This window comes from Mastigoproctus giganteus, chromosome 6 (genome assembly GCF_048544385.1).
Source record: "Mastigoproctus giganteus isolate SK-2022 chromosome 6, ASM4854438v1, whole genome shotgun sequence".
NCBI lineage: Eukaryota > Metazoa > Arthropoda > Arachnida > Uropygi > Thelyphonidae > Mastigoproctus > Mastigoproctus giganteus.
In genome coordinates this window covers 215,248,088-215,261,935 of record NC_143580.1, presented here as the reverse complement: position 1 = coordinate 215,261,935, position 13,848 = coordinate 215,248,088, and positions in this window count along the sequence as shown.

Below are 13,848 nucleotides of genomic sequence, written 5' to 3'. Positions count from 1 at the left end.
CATATACTTATCTGGGACAAGTTATCAGCTGTAATAATGATAAAATGGCTGGAAGTCAAGAGAAGAATAAATTTTGGATGGATAGCATTCAGGAAATATAGTCACATACTGAAGAGCAATATCCCAGTTTGTCTGAAACGTAAAATAATGAACCAATGTATACTCCCCACCATGACTTATGGAAGTGAAACTTGGGCACTCACCAAAAGAATGGAAGAGAAGCTAAGAACTACACAGCGAAGAATGGAACGAATTATATTGGGAATCAGACTGTTAGATAAGAAGAGAAACACATGGATTAGGCAGCAAACTCAAGTAAAGGACATTCTTATCAAAACTAAAGAACTAAAATGGTCTTGGGCAGGACACATAGCTCGAAGACATGATGACAGATGGACTAAGAAAATAACAGAATGGTACCCAAGAGGAGATAGAAGAAAACCTGGAAGACAAAGGCGGAGATGGATAGATGAAATTCATGAGTTTTTGAGTAGAAAATGGATGGCCAGTGCTCAAAACAGAAGGAACTGGAAAGTTGCTGGAGAGGCCTTCATCCTGCAGTGGATTGAAAATGGCTGATGATGATGATGAGAAAAGTTGATAAGAGTTTTTTCCGTCTATGTTGGGCTGCGTATGGGAATACTATACGAATTAGCGCACTGTGGTCGAACTATTTGAAGTGCAAAAAATCCCACATTATCAACAAACCACTAAATTAAAATGGCTGTGTTCTGTGTCTAATTGAGAAAGAGATTCAAAATATGAAAGATAGAGAATAGCTGAAGAATATATTACTTCGGAATATGAGAGATGTATTAATATCCTCCCATCATAGATCAGAGGCAAAATGGATGATTAATTTGGTAAGCAGAAATATGAGACCGTCTATGTTTGAAATAATGAAAAATGTCGTTGTCATTGGTTACTTGCACAGTTAGTAGCACAGTTAGTAGAACCACCACGGGAGTGGAGTTTTTCACAACGTGGCTGAGTTAGTCTGTCTCGGGCGAGGGTTGCATGGCTTTTTCTCCAGGAAACTTGGGTTTTTTTTTTAAATGGAGAGGAGTACAGGATATTAATGATAGGACAGTGGTTAGTAAATAAAGTAAATAGTATTTAAATGAAATTTTTCTATAGATGCTAACTTGCTCGTAATCTTTATCATATTCCTATGATTTACAGGATTGCCAGAACGTCAGAAGCAGGTCTGATGAACAAATGGTTGGTGGATGTCATGGACGAGCTGGAAAGAGCGTCAGCAAAGCGGATTGATTCAACAGATGGGAAAAGAGTTCTTGAGTTAGAAGATGTACAGAGTGCCTTTTATCTTCTAGCAACTGGATATGTTGTTTCGTGTCTAGGGTTGTTGGTAGAATTTGCAGTGAACAGAAAGTGTAAATGAAACCTGACGTTTAAAATGAAGAATGCTCTTCGTGTTCATGGTAATTTCCAACAGCAATCCCAACGCTGTTGTTACGAAATTCTTAGTATTCATAGAAACCACTTCAATTAAGATCTTCCCATAATGTACCATTTATTTAATTTATCGATCTTGAATTTAAATTGGGAGTTTTTAAAACTGCACATCCTTTTCTGAAGTCTTCAAATAAAAATTGTTCAGAAGTACGAATTTTGGGTTTCATTAATTTCAGAATGAAGGAAAATTAAAATAAGGATTTGATACGAATCATGTTTTTACATTTTTATAACACTTCATTTATGACAAAATTCTTAAACTATAATTGTATGGTGGGCTACAGAACTTTGGGCCTTAATAATACAGAATATTTGTGCCAATTAATTGCATTATTATGTAATAATTAGCTAATTGCTAATTATTTAATTAAGCGTCCAATAACTCCATATGATCACTGTTTCGAATTACTGTTTTGAAGTTTAATTAAGTTTCAAAGTGCAAAACTAATTTCTCCAAGATGAGCGTGCATGTCTGTAATGCCAGACAGACGTACATGTATTTTTCATAAATCGACTCCTCCTCTTCTGGTGATGTTTGTGGGACCGGTGTTTAATCCTCTCAAGCATCAAGACAAGTATTGAGATAAGATATCCAGTGACCAATAAGTAGAAGGGACTTTGCAGTTTAGAAATGGTCAGAACTGTGTTTTCCTCTTCTTTAAGATCTACATAAATCTTTATTTCCTTTCTGGTAAATATATCTTTAAGCCACTTGTTGGTCACACCGGACTCTACCAGTCTGGTTATTCTAATAGAATAAACAAGAAACGCTTCAACTAGATAATGGATGGAGCGAACGACAAGTTCAATTGTAAAAAGAAATTAGATCGTATATACACTCATTGGCCAAAATTTAGAAACGTTTATTCAATATCTAGTAGGATCACCTTTTGCCAGAACTACAGCCAATACACGTCGTAGTTTGGGAATTCCAGCTCCAACTCCAGATTTCACCATTCTTCGATCAGGATATTTGCTAACTGCAGTACTGTGGTTGGTAGATAACTGCGAAGCAGAACTGCCCTTTCCAAAATGTCCCAGACACAAATCTGGAGTTATGATTATGGAGAATTTGACATTCAGATATAATTTTTGCACGGTGGTTAGTTGCGTTGTCTTAAAAGAATCCATCGCAATCCTAGTAAAATTGAAGCATTGCAGGGTATGGTTGGTCCAATACGACATAAATATATTCATTGGGGTAATATGAACGGTATGAGCGGACTCTCCAAACCAACAGAACATACCCCAGACCATGATACCACCTCCAAGCTCTTGAGTGGTGGACAGGGGACGGTCTGGATGCGTGGCATCGTGGAGTTCGTGCCACACTTTCACTGTACCATTGGCCCAAAATGTCTAAATCAGGTCGCTGCTGTCTTGATTTTGGAGTATTGACTTCCCCAGAAAAGCATACAGTATTTATGTGATTCCAAGGAACTTGTGATTATACCACGTAACAGCTTCCATTTCCTAAAAGAAGTTTAATTATCTGTTTAGGCCAATTGTAAAACGTTTCTATTTTTATAGCCAGTGAGTATAACTATACAATAATGCTTACATTTTACTGATACTTTTCCCCAATGGATTTCCTTTCGTCGTAAGCGCTGAATGGTACAGAGAGTAGAACTGATCCTTTGGCATATAAAACAATTTGGGATTGATTTCATAAATTTCTGCTTTCAGATCTGTGTATGCAAATATCAAAGCAAGGTCTTCTTTCAGCACCTGTTTTACTCCTGTTTCAGCGTCTGGAAAAAGGAATCTTTTTGGATCCTTGTTCATAGCATCCTCGTAAGTTTTGTACACTCCAGTGCCTCCATCCTGAAAAATTAAGCAACTGTTTATTAATACAGATTTTAAATGCACACGAGACACTTTAAGAAAACGTGTATTCGTATTTCACTCTCTAATGTACTCCAATGCAATAAGAAAAGCTTGAGCTTTTCTTAACCCATTAAGAAGCCAGTATATTGGTTACCACAGCCTTTGCTTTCCTGAAAATGAATCTCAGCAAATTTATTTTATATCCTATTACATTATTCATTTCTCCTTCAATGAATACAAAAAAAAAAAGTTATCAGAACATAATGTACAATATGCCCTACAGTTATTACAAACACATACCGGCAATGGTGTCCAAAAAGGTATTCCTACAAAGAATTCTCCGTTAGCGACCAGATGTTCTAACTCATAAATTGTCTGTATTGGTGTTTCCAGTTGTGGGACCATCGTACATGACATCAGGGTGCTACTGTACCCTGTTATTAACACCACAGTTCCCATTAACCACAGTCCTTCAGCTAATGTGTGAGACCATGCCGAAGGCAAACTGGATCTGACTTCTATTTAAATAAATAGTAACAACCGCCATTATTAAGTATATTTTAATAAGCCCCTAATTTTATTAGTGCAAAATATTGAAAATAGTACTGGGGTTATAACCAAAACGCTTATAGTCAAGAGAAGTAAGCCCACCTTCAGCCATAATTATAATGTTTACACATCTGAATCTCAAGTCATTTGAATTTTAGAATTTAAAGAAAATAATATTAATCTGAAACCATCTTTAGAATTGAGAATATCTTTAGACCGTCCATTACAACTCAATGCAATAAATGTGGCAATATTTTTCGTACCTTTGCCTGTCAAAGTGGCAAACAAGTACCAATAAACAGAACTTGGGTTGGGCGGTTTGTTATTCAGGATTCTTGAAGCGAACCATCCCATTATGGTAAAAGTGCATCCACCAATTGCTAAAGATGCTAAAATTAGATACCATATCTGAAAATATTAATAATATTATTAATAATTGTTAAAATAGCTCAATATTTTAATATTTTAATTATGGCTGCATAGAGATTTCTTTTAAGATCTATTGGTAAGTCACCTGAGGTTGAAATGGTTTAAGAAGAATAAACGTTACTGGTAGTTCTCTTGGAGCACGAGTCAGAAAAGTAACGGCCTGAATATGGTAGAATTGTGAGAACTCCACTTCAACCCAGTAAGTGTACAACAACTGAGGCCCAAGTCCAACGTCCACTTTCTGAAATATAGTTAGAATAAAAATATTACTTCAATGTTAAATTCAATATTATTTAATATTACTCCCAGTGAATAATTAATAGATGTATTTAATAATCAGGAGCTGTCTGACCTTATTGAGAACACGTCCCATCACTCCAGTCCAGTTTCCATTTGGCAGCTTTTTCCCTAATTCACGTTCGTCCGATTCCATCGTTTTGAACCTGCAAAAGGATACAACGTACAGTATTTGGTCACTCATATTCAATTTAATGAATTCAAGAAATATTTGAGACAGAACTTACTTAAAATTCATCTCCTGAGATAGAAGACGAATTAGTTTGTTTTCCAAGTATCCTCCCTCGGACTGGTCGTATTTGAAAAATGGTTCCCTCTAGGAACAGTGAAATAATCTGTTTATTTGATGCCAAACTTCAAATAAGTCTAGACCAATGGACAGTAAAATTTTATTTACATTTTACCCTACGAATAGTAAGTTTAATTTTCTTGAACTTTTAAAAGTTCTGGTTTTGCCTTACCATTAATTATCAATAAAGAAATGTAAGAACTAAAATTGAGGATTTAGGAATCGCTTTTAGCTCGAAGAGCTACTTATAACGAATCCCTTAATTAATATCTCTGATTTCCAGGCAAATTGTTTAAAATATTTCTTTCCATTTAATGTAATAATTATTAGTTTGTGAATGTCCCCGAATTTACAAATTAAAAATATCAATAATTGAAAATTCAAATATCGATAATTACAAATTTAGAAAATCGATAATTTCCAAATATAATGCGTTTCATATATTAAACGATAATACGTCATCCCACAATTGATTATTGAGCCATCTCACTGATGATACTAATACCAATAATTGGAAATTACATAGTTTAACAACTCAAGAATGAATTGATTCGTTTAAACATAAAATTACAACCAGATGTGAATATCTTAGATCTCTTTAGTATACACAAAAAGGTTTCTGGTCTCTAGGTGGCACGGTCCTGGAACCACGCGGCTCACAAACATACAACGGGGCTCTTCTCCACTGCAGGATGGAAGCATCCTCAACGATTCATGTTGAGGGAAATGGACCATAATCTGCAACGCTGGTCCAATGTGGGTTGGTAGATCAACCGTATTTAGCAGTCAAGGGCTTGAGCCCCGGTCTACTCATAAAGCGTGTGCTACTGCATTGGTCTTGTTCAAGATTAATTAGAATTAATCCTTTACTCAGCGCTTTACTGGTCATTTATACTCAAATTAATCCTTAATTATGAAATTGTTCCTAAATCTCAAAATTAATACTTATTCCTAAATCTTTAATTTATTCCCTTGCCCTAAAATAAATCTGTTCTCTTCACTATTTTTTATATTAACCTGCTGAATTCATTTAAATCTTTAAATTTAATAACGCCTTTCATGTGAACATCTTATTAAAAGTGATTTGTATTATTTTTCAGCCTTACCGGTAGCACTCCAATTACTAGCTCTAAACCATTCAGATTTAACGTTGGCACAATGGGTTCGATGCGGGCTGGTGGAAGCGTAAGCATAGATCTGGAGTTTGGGTCATACGGGAGCAATTTAAGGGAACATTTTGAGCCTTCCAGCTGTCCTTTGGAGATGTAGATGGAGGACCTGTTAGACATCTGCAAAACACATTTCAATCACACCTTTAAATGGTTTCAGAGATCTACAAAGAATTTTAAAAACTCATAGCATAGACAGGGCAGCTGCTTTGTCAGACATTCTGTCTGACAAAGCAGCTGCCCTACTTGAAGGGCTGTAATTATACCACAGTTATATTAATCGGGGTCTTGATTTAGTTGAATTTTAATCATTAGAAATGAATAATAATATTGAAAACAGAATACTCACCTCAACCAGCCTGGCCACACATAGATTAATTGAACAACCGTGAATCCTGACAGGATCGAAAACAAACTGGTCCGTCTCATTTTCAGCGACGTTTCTAACCACAACTAGCAGCCTCTCTTTGAGTGGCAGATTCTAAAAAGGGAGAAATATATACAGTTTTGCCTTTCGTAATTTTAGAAGAGATTATAAATGACAGAAACCTCTTTTTATTATCATTAAATTTATGGGCAACATATAACTGTACACTCCATAAGACAATCATCAAAATTAGGCCTTTTGCAGAAAACACTGCGGACGTTGAACCTGTTAGAAATTTCGCGTGCTCTCAAGTTTTCGTTCCACAAAAGCTTTATGACAATGTTCTGTACAACAGAACTTTTCTTTCAGAAATGATATATAATTTATTAAACTAATCTTGCCAATGATGTCGCCATAGTCAGTTCGTCTCCCTAATAAAACAAAAAATTTTTCGTCGAGACACCCTACTATAGGTCGTTCTGTTTATGCACAGAGCTAGTGAAATCGCCAAAGCAACTGAGGCTATCGATTTGCCTGTTTACTGGACAAAAAACCGGAGTTAAACTAATGATAGGATTTCTGGCTCAATGGAAGAAGGTCATTAAAACACAAGAGGAAAAGATTGATAAAAAGAATTGAAACTTGGGGAACACCTGCATTAAGGGAGAAAGTTAAAACACAGAAAACCATCTACCATTATCCACAATGGGCGGACAGAGAGAAAATTGGATACCCAGTTACAAAACTAGTTGGCAAATCATAAGATGGCAGCTTATTTAGACGACCTTTATGCCAAACACGATCAAAAGCCTTTGAAATGTCAAGACTAACTGCTTCAGTTGCTTCATCAAACATTTCCATTGAATTTCTCCATAGATGGGTAACATAAGCTAGAATATCACCATTCGATCAACACTGAAGGAACCGTACTGCCGATCATTCATGAAATGGAAGGTTTCTAGATAGTTTAAGAGTTGTTCATCAAGATTGTTCCAAATCCTTGAGACGGAGGACCACAGGAGGCATTGAATGAAGTGTACTGGGAATGGTCAGAGGTGGTTTACCAAGATCATTAATACATCAGTTAGATAGTCAACTTTATCTTTGGCTGAAGTGGCAATAGAACCATCTGGTTTTGACAGAGGTGGGAACAGAGAGGGGCAAAGTTGCGGCCAATAATTTTGGCAGAGGCCGGAATGCTTGACTGGAATTTGGACAAAAAAGCAAGTTTTGCACTCTTAGCCGGTTCAAAGGCTTGCATCTTGCAAATAAAGGACGAGGTTTTAAGGTGGAGTTCCATCCCTACAAGAATAATTTCACTGGCACGATCTGGACAAACGTTGACATCAGAAGATTTGAAACAATAATCGGGCCAAAGAAAGGAAGAAAAGAAATTCTGCAGATCCTCCCATTTTGCATTCTTGTTATGTCAAACAACACGAGGTTGAGATTAGCCGCGAGATAATGGCTCCATTGGAGAAGAGACCATTCCCAAGTTGTGATCTGAGGTACTTAGAGGATCATTCACCTCAAAAAGAACTGAGGGTTTGAAAGAACTGAGTTTGAATTCGGTGAATGACGCCAGGAATTTTTATGGGATTTTTCACAACGTGGTTGAGTTAATAGGTCACAATCGAGTTTGTTGTTGGGTTTTAGGAGCATCAGCGACTAAAGCCATATTGCTGTGTATATACTGTGCAAATTGCGTATGTTCGGTGGTCGATTTTCTATTTGCTTGAAGACAACCAGAGTTTCCAGAAGAAAAACTATGCTAGCCTCGCCTGAGACGATTAACTAAGCCACATTGCGAAAAAGGCCGATAAACATTCTTTACGTCGTTGGCGGTACTCTCGGTGTTTTCCAAACAGTGTGGGGAGAACAGCGATGGTACCATCCGTGCTCACAGCACGCATGGTACCATCGCCGGTCACAAGCGAGGGTAACATGGTTTTTCTCCCGAAAGCTTGGATTTTTCGTCCAGCAAATCGACCACAGAACACACACAATTTCTAATATATTATGTACGGTACAATATGGCCTAAATTGGTGATGCACCTCAAACCTTACAACTAAAGTTCAACAACCGGTGTGGGAAGGATTGTGATTAATTTCACTGTTTGCCAGCAAGGGCATGAAATATGGAATGCGGTTATTGGGGAAGAAACCGCAATAGGTTGAATTCACTCTCATGTTCATGGAACCAGCTTTGTACAATTTTGGCCTTGTGACTTGGTGCATTATCCTGTTCGAAGAATGTATTTTTTACACGGATACACTGCAATTTTGAAGGGATGTGCCTGGTTGGAAACAATTTCTAGACAACTAGTGGCATCCAAATGCTACTCCACTGGTATGAAAGCTCCCCATGGGACCACAAAACACTCCCTCAGTGTTCTGAGGGAGTGTTTTGTGAAAAGCCATGAGGAACACCTTTCGTTAAGGCAAAGCTTCTAGAAACAGCAAAAATATAGTATGGTAAATATAGCTCTGAAGCCAGCCAGCTAAGCAGCGGTTCAATGCCGTAGAGATTTAGTTTAACTGCTAAACCCTTATGCGAGACCGACTCAAAGACTCGACTCAGATCAGAGTAGATGAGATCAAGCTAAGTGAAAAACTTCACCTTTGTGAAGTTTGGTCATAGTGTACTGCCAAAACTCAGCAGAACGATTGGCCTATAATTTTGTAGAAGAGATCTCGAGTCACGCTTGAGGACAGATACTATGTAGGCATGTTTGAACCGAGCTGAATATGTACCAGTTCTAAGAGAAAGATTGAAAATATGAGCTAAAGAGGCAGCAACTACGATAATGACCTTCCAAAAAAATAACGGAATGCCACCCGGACCACGTCCATCATCCTTCTAAAGAGACTTCACTGCAGTTTTCAACATAAACTCGGTTATAGTTAGGGAGTAAAATAAATAAGCAGCTTTAAATGCAAATTTGTGCATGACTAGTGGAGGATCAGGATTAGAATCCATTGTTTTAGGTAATATGCAAAAACATTGCACATGTCGGTTAGGTCAGATATTGTGGTGTCGTTTAGTTTGAGTAAATTTTGGTGTGTTACCTTATCTGCGCCATTCTCTCTTCTATGGTGATGGCACGACATCGCAATTGAAGGCAACGGGAGGGATCCTTTAGCCACAAGTTTCCCAGAACAAAAGTGAATATGCCTGTTATCATCTTGACTGTCGTTAGGAAACTTTTGACATCATTTATGGCAGAGAGCCATTGAATCCTGCGAGCGTTGACAAACTCGGTGTTGCGAATCTGAGACGAAAGGTTTTTTTTCTGTTGGCCCACTAGGAGCCAAAACTGTGCAACCAACGGCCATTTAATTGCCGGTAGTGCCTCAGAGGCTCAGATTTCGACTACAGACAAAACAGGTGAAAATGACTTCCAATATAGCTGATGGTTATAATTTATCAGTAATCAAGTATATATGAGATGTTACTTTGCTGTCCACCGGAGACTTGAAACTCGTTGAAATAGCACACTTAAGTATGGTTTACAATGGAGTTTTGGGTCAAACACAAACTTCTCCCAGCCCCTATGACCGGTCAGAATTTAAATGATAGCCCTGCCAATCAACGTTTGGAAGATGATGGATAGATTTTGTGAACATATCATGAATCGATTTTCAGCATTGATTTTTATCCCGATAGCAAGGGTAATATTATATGGTGATGAGTATATATAGATTTAATATGGAAGCAATTTTCTATACTCCACCAATGTGAACAATAGGCTTAACCGATCGGGCTGTAAGTGATCTCAAATTGAAGATATTCCTTCCTAGGCGTGCAGAAAGTTGTTAAATTTTACAAATTCCGAATGGTTGTATTTTACGAAACTGGCAGTTTTTTACTACAAATGTGAATAGTTCAACATTCACTTCATAGATGGAGCCAAAGGTGGATGTTAACTGTTAAACAAACAGTTGTCTAAGTTGATAAGGCATTTTTTTATGATTAACAATTTGCACTTTCGCATGATCATGTCCTTTGTTCCGGAAAAAAGATATAAAAAAATAATAATAATAAAACTCTGCTACCAATTGTGAAATTCTCTACTAGCGCTGTCTACCTTAAGAAGAAATAACTAATCATCAGGATTCCATCACAGCTTACTATATATCCACAGGTTGCGCACGTGAGCTCATGTGCTCATTACCATTCGCTACGTTTAATACATTCATAACTCATAATTTTATCGTTATCAATTTCGCGTTTATTTGTTTTTGGTTTTGTGGTTATTTAAAGTAAGTAATTTAAGGATTTAGAAGTATGTCACAGTCAAAATGCTACTCTGACTGGTCATGTTCGACGTACCTTGCAGCAAAGGAGAAACACGCCTTGTTTCTGCAAATGTATTCAGGATCGTTTTGAAAGACCGACCCTGAATACATTTACACATATATATATTGATACTACATGGGTACTCCTTTTTTTAAGACAGCGAGAGGAAAACTCTGCTACCAATTGCGAAATTTTCGCAAGGGGTATTGCTAGTATCATATTAATTATTACGAGGTCTAGACCTTGAAGCGAGCTAATGGAAGTGAGTTTTTAATACCATCTTCATAACGCGATAGGCATTGATTGTGTGCAACAAGTGGGAAAATCACAGTTGAAAACAAAAAGCCAGAAATCACCACTCATTGTACAACTCCTGTGGTGACGAACTTCGTTAGGGAGAAATCCATGATGTCTAACTGCCCTATTTAGCAGAAAAGATGAGAGGAAGAATAAAAAATTTCCTTTTATCTGACAGTGGCATTCCAGAAGGATGAGAAGGTTTGCATGGACAAAAAAAAGAAACTGTCATATCAGGGACACGCCTAGAACAATCTCATCTACCCATGTATTTGATGTCCATAAATCGTATGTGTCCTCTTGTCTAATTGCCTGTTTCCCTGTTAAAAAAACACCGAGTTTCTAGTGGAGGGAGGAACTTGCTATCCTCTCCTGAGACCAAATAACTCAGCCCAGAGTGAAAAGGTCCATAAACGTTCCTGCCATCATTGAAGGAAGATTCGAACTCTGGCCTTTTCCACACAGTGTGAGGAAATCCAAACCAAATCTGGCACATCATCCAGCTTCCACCAAACAGTGGACAAAGGCCAGCTAAATACTGAAGTTGACTATATCTTAAAACGATGATGGACCATTGTTTAAAGGTATACCCTAATCACAACAGTTAGTTTGTGTGGCAAATGCATTCTACTAAAGACCAGCTGGTGTTAGGAAGAGTCTAGATTGGAAAAAAATTGGGAAACTTTCTTGTTATGACTCCGTTTAACTTTAAATGAAGTTAAAAAATCAAGCAGGCTATAAAATCCCATTCAAAATTCTGACAATTTATTACTCGTACTAAATATCGATTTACAAATTCCAAAATACATTGATATCATCACAAAATATGTTTTATTTATTATTTACCTCGCGGGACAGTCTGATAGCTTGTTGTGAATCACGAGCCACATAAATTATATTTGTTTGCCCAAAATCCCGACGTTCATCCTCTTGATAATTCTTGGAATTAACCTTGAACCCTGCCTGATTGAACAGCAAAGTTCTCACGTAATTCTGGTGTAATTTGCTCATCAGAACCTCCAGAAATTCAAATCCTGAAAATATAAATTAAAGGTTTTGTATTTGAGTTGTCTCTCTCACTATTCCAGTTCTGTTCATATCTATTCCACCTACCTTCTTCGTCTGAATATACTAGTATTATTTCCTTAAGTCTGTAGTCGTTAACAATGATTTTCTTGAAGGTAGCAGACATACTTAATTTTTCCTTCCAAGTTGTTTTTAGTTGACGTGATCCGTCCTTGTTATTTACATTCATAGAAAGACCCACTGAAAGACACAAATGTATACAGTTTTGATGAAATATAATTAAATCCTTCACTTTTGATTATTATTTAATGTGTTTCATAATAAAACAGGAACTTTTCCAATCATATAATGCGAATCACTTGTATGATTAGTTAAAATCATTATGTTAGAAGGAAAGTTCTAAAATAACAAATATATATATATATATATATATAGCACACCGGGAGGAAATAAAACAGTGAAGTTCAAATCCCTTCAATGACTTCAGGAATTTTTATGGCTGTTTTCACAACGTGGCCGAGTTAATCGGTCTCAGACAAGGACAGTGTAATTTTCCTGTTTTGAAAGTTATTGATGTTTTATTGTTCACTAAAAAGTTCAGACTGCAGCTGAAACTGAAGACACAAAAGCTCATCGCCTGCTTAGTCTTATTCAGAGATTCATAGACCCTTAGTCCCTCTTAACAATCCTTCTTAAAACGATTATTCCATTCGCAAGTTATCCAGTATAGTTTCTCATCGAACAAAATAGAAAAACCAGCATTAAACTGATCACTTATCTGCTCTAACAGTTCTTTTATTCATTGCATCAAATTAACTCATAAAAATATCTTCACTGTTACAGTACATCACTGCATTTATGTGTTTTCACCTTGAGTTGACATTCATGTCGTTACACTTAGTAAAACTTTACGATAGATGAAAGACACGCAAAATAAGAGAAACGTACTGTGCCCACACGCTATGATATCTATGCAGGATCTGCTGGACCAATAGTTGTTAATATTAATCAATTTGTTTTATTCACTGCACGTCGTATTTTGAAAAGCATCTATTGTTCAAGCGTCAGCTCAATACTCACGTGTTTCTGCGTACATTGTCCTCTGCCTTCAGAAGTAAAAGAAGAATATAAAAGTATCTAACTATACAGCAAAGCATAGACACCAATACTTACTATCATGCACTTAAGAAAAAATTGTTCTTGCAGATGTAGTAGTAGGCTTTTCGGAACATCAGCAACTAAGGCCATATTGTTCCTTGAATACTGTCTGTAAATTGCGTGTATTCTGCAGTCGATTTTCTGTTTCTGGACGAAAAACCTCAGTTTTCCGGAGAAAACACCATTCTACCCTCATCTGAGACCAATTAACTCAGTCCCTTGTAAAAACATCCCATAAAAATTCCTCCAGTCATCGATGGGACTCGTACTCAGTTCTTTTTCACCGGTGGAGAGGACGGTGATTATACCAATCGTGCTACCCGCTAGCGTCTCTCCAAAATTGGCTGGCATGATTCAAGAACTTTTTATTGATGAAATATTTGTCTCCCCACCTTTCGGCAATAAATACGTATGAACCTACTGTTGGCCTTAATTGCACACTACATCCTCATCAGTGAACTCCAAACCAATTTTTATTCTCTTCGAAGTCTACAACTCCACAGTCCCAGTTTCTCCCAACAGCGTTCAATGTGGTCAAGGATCTGTGGCTAATGAAGCTTTTAGACGTCTAAATGCTCAAACCTCACTCAAACTCAATATGCTATATGAGGTGCTTTGTCGTGCAAAAAGAGAAAAGGGGCTCTCTCCGTGCTGATGCCACAGT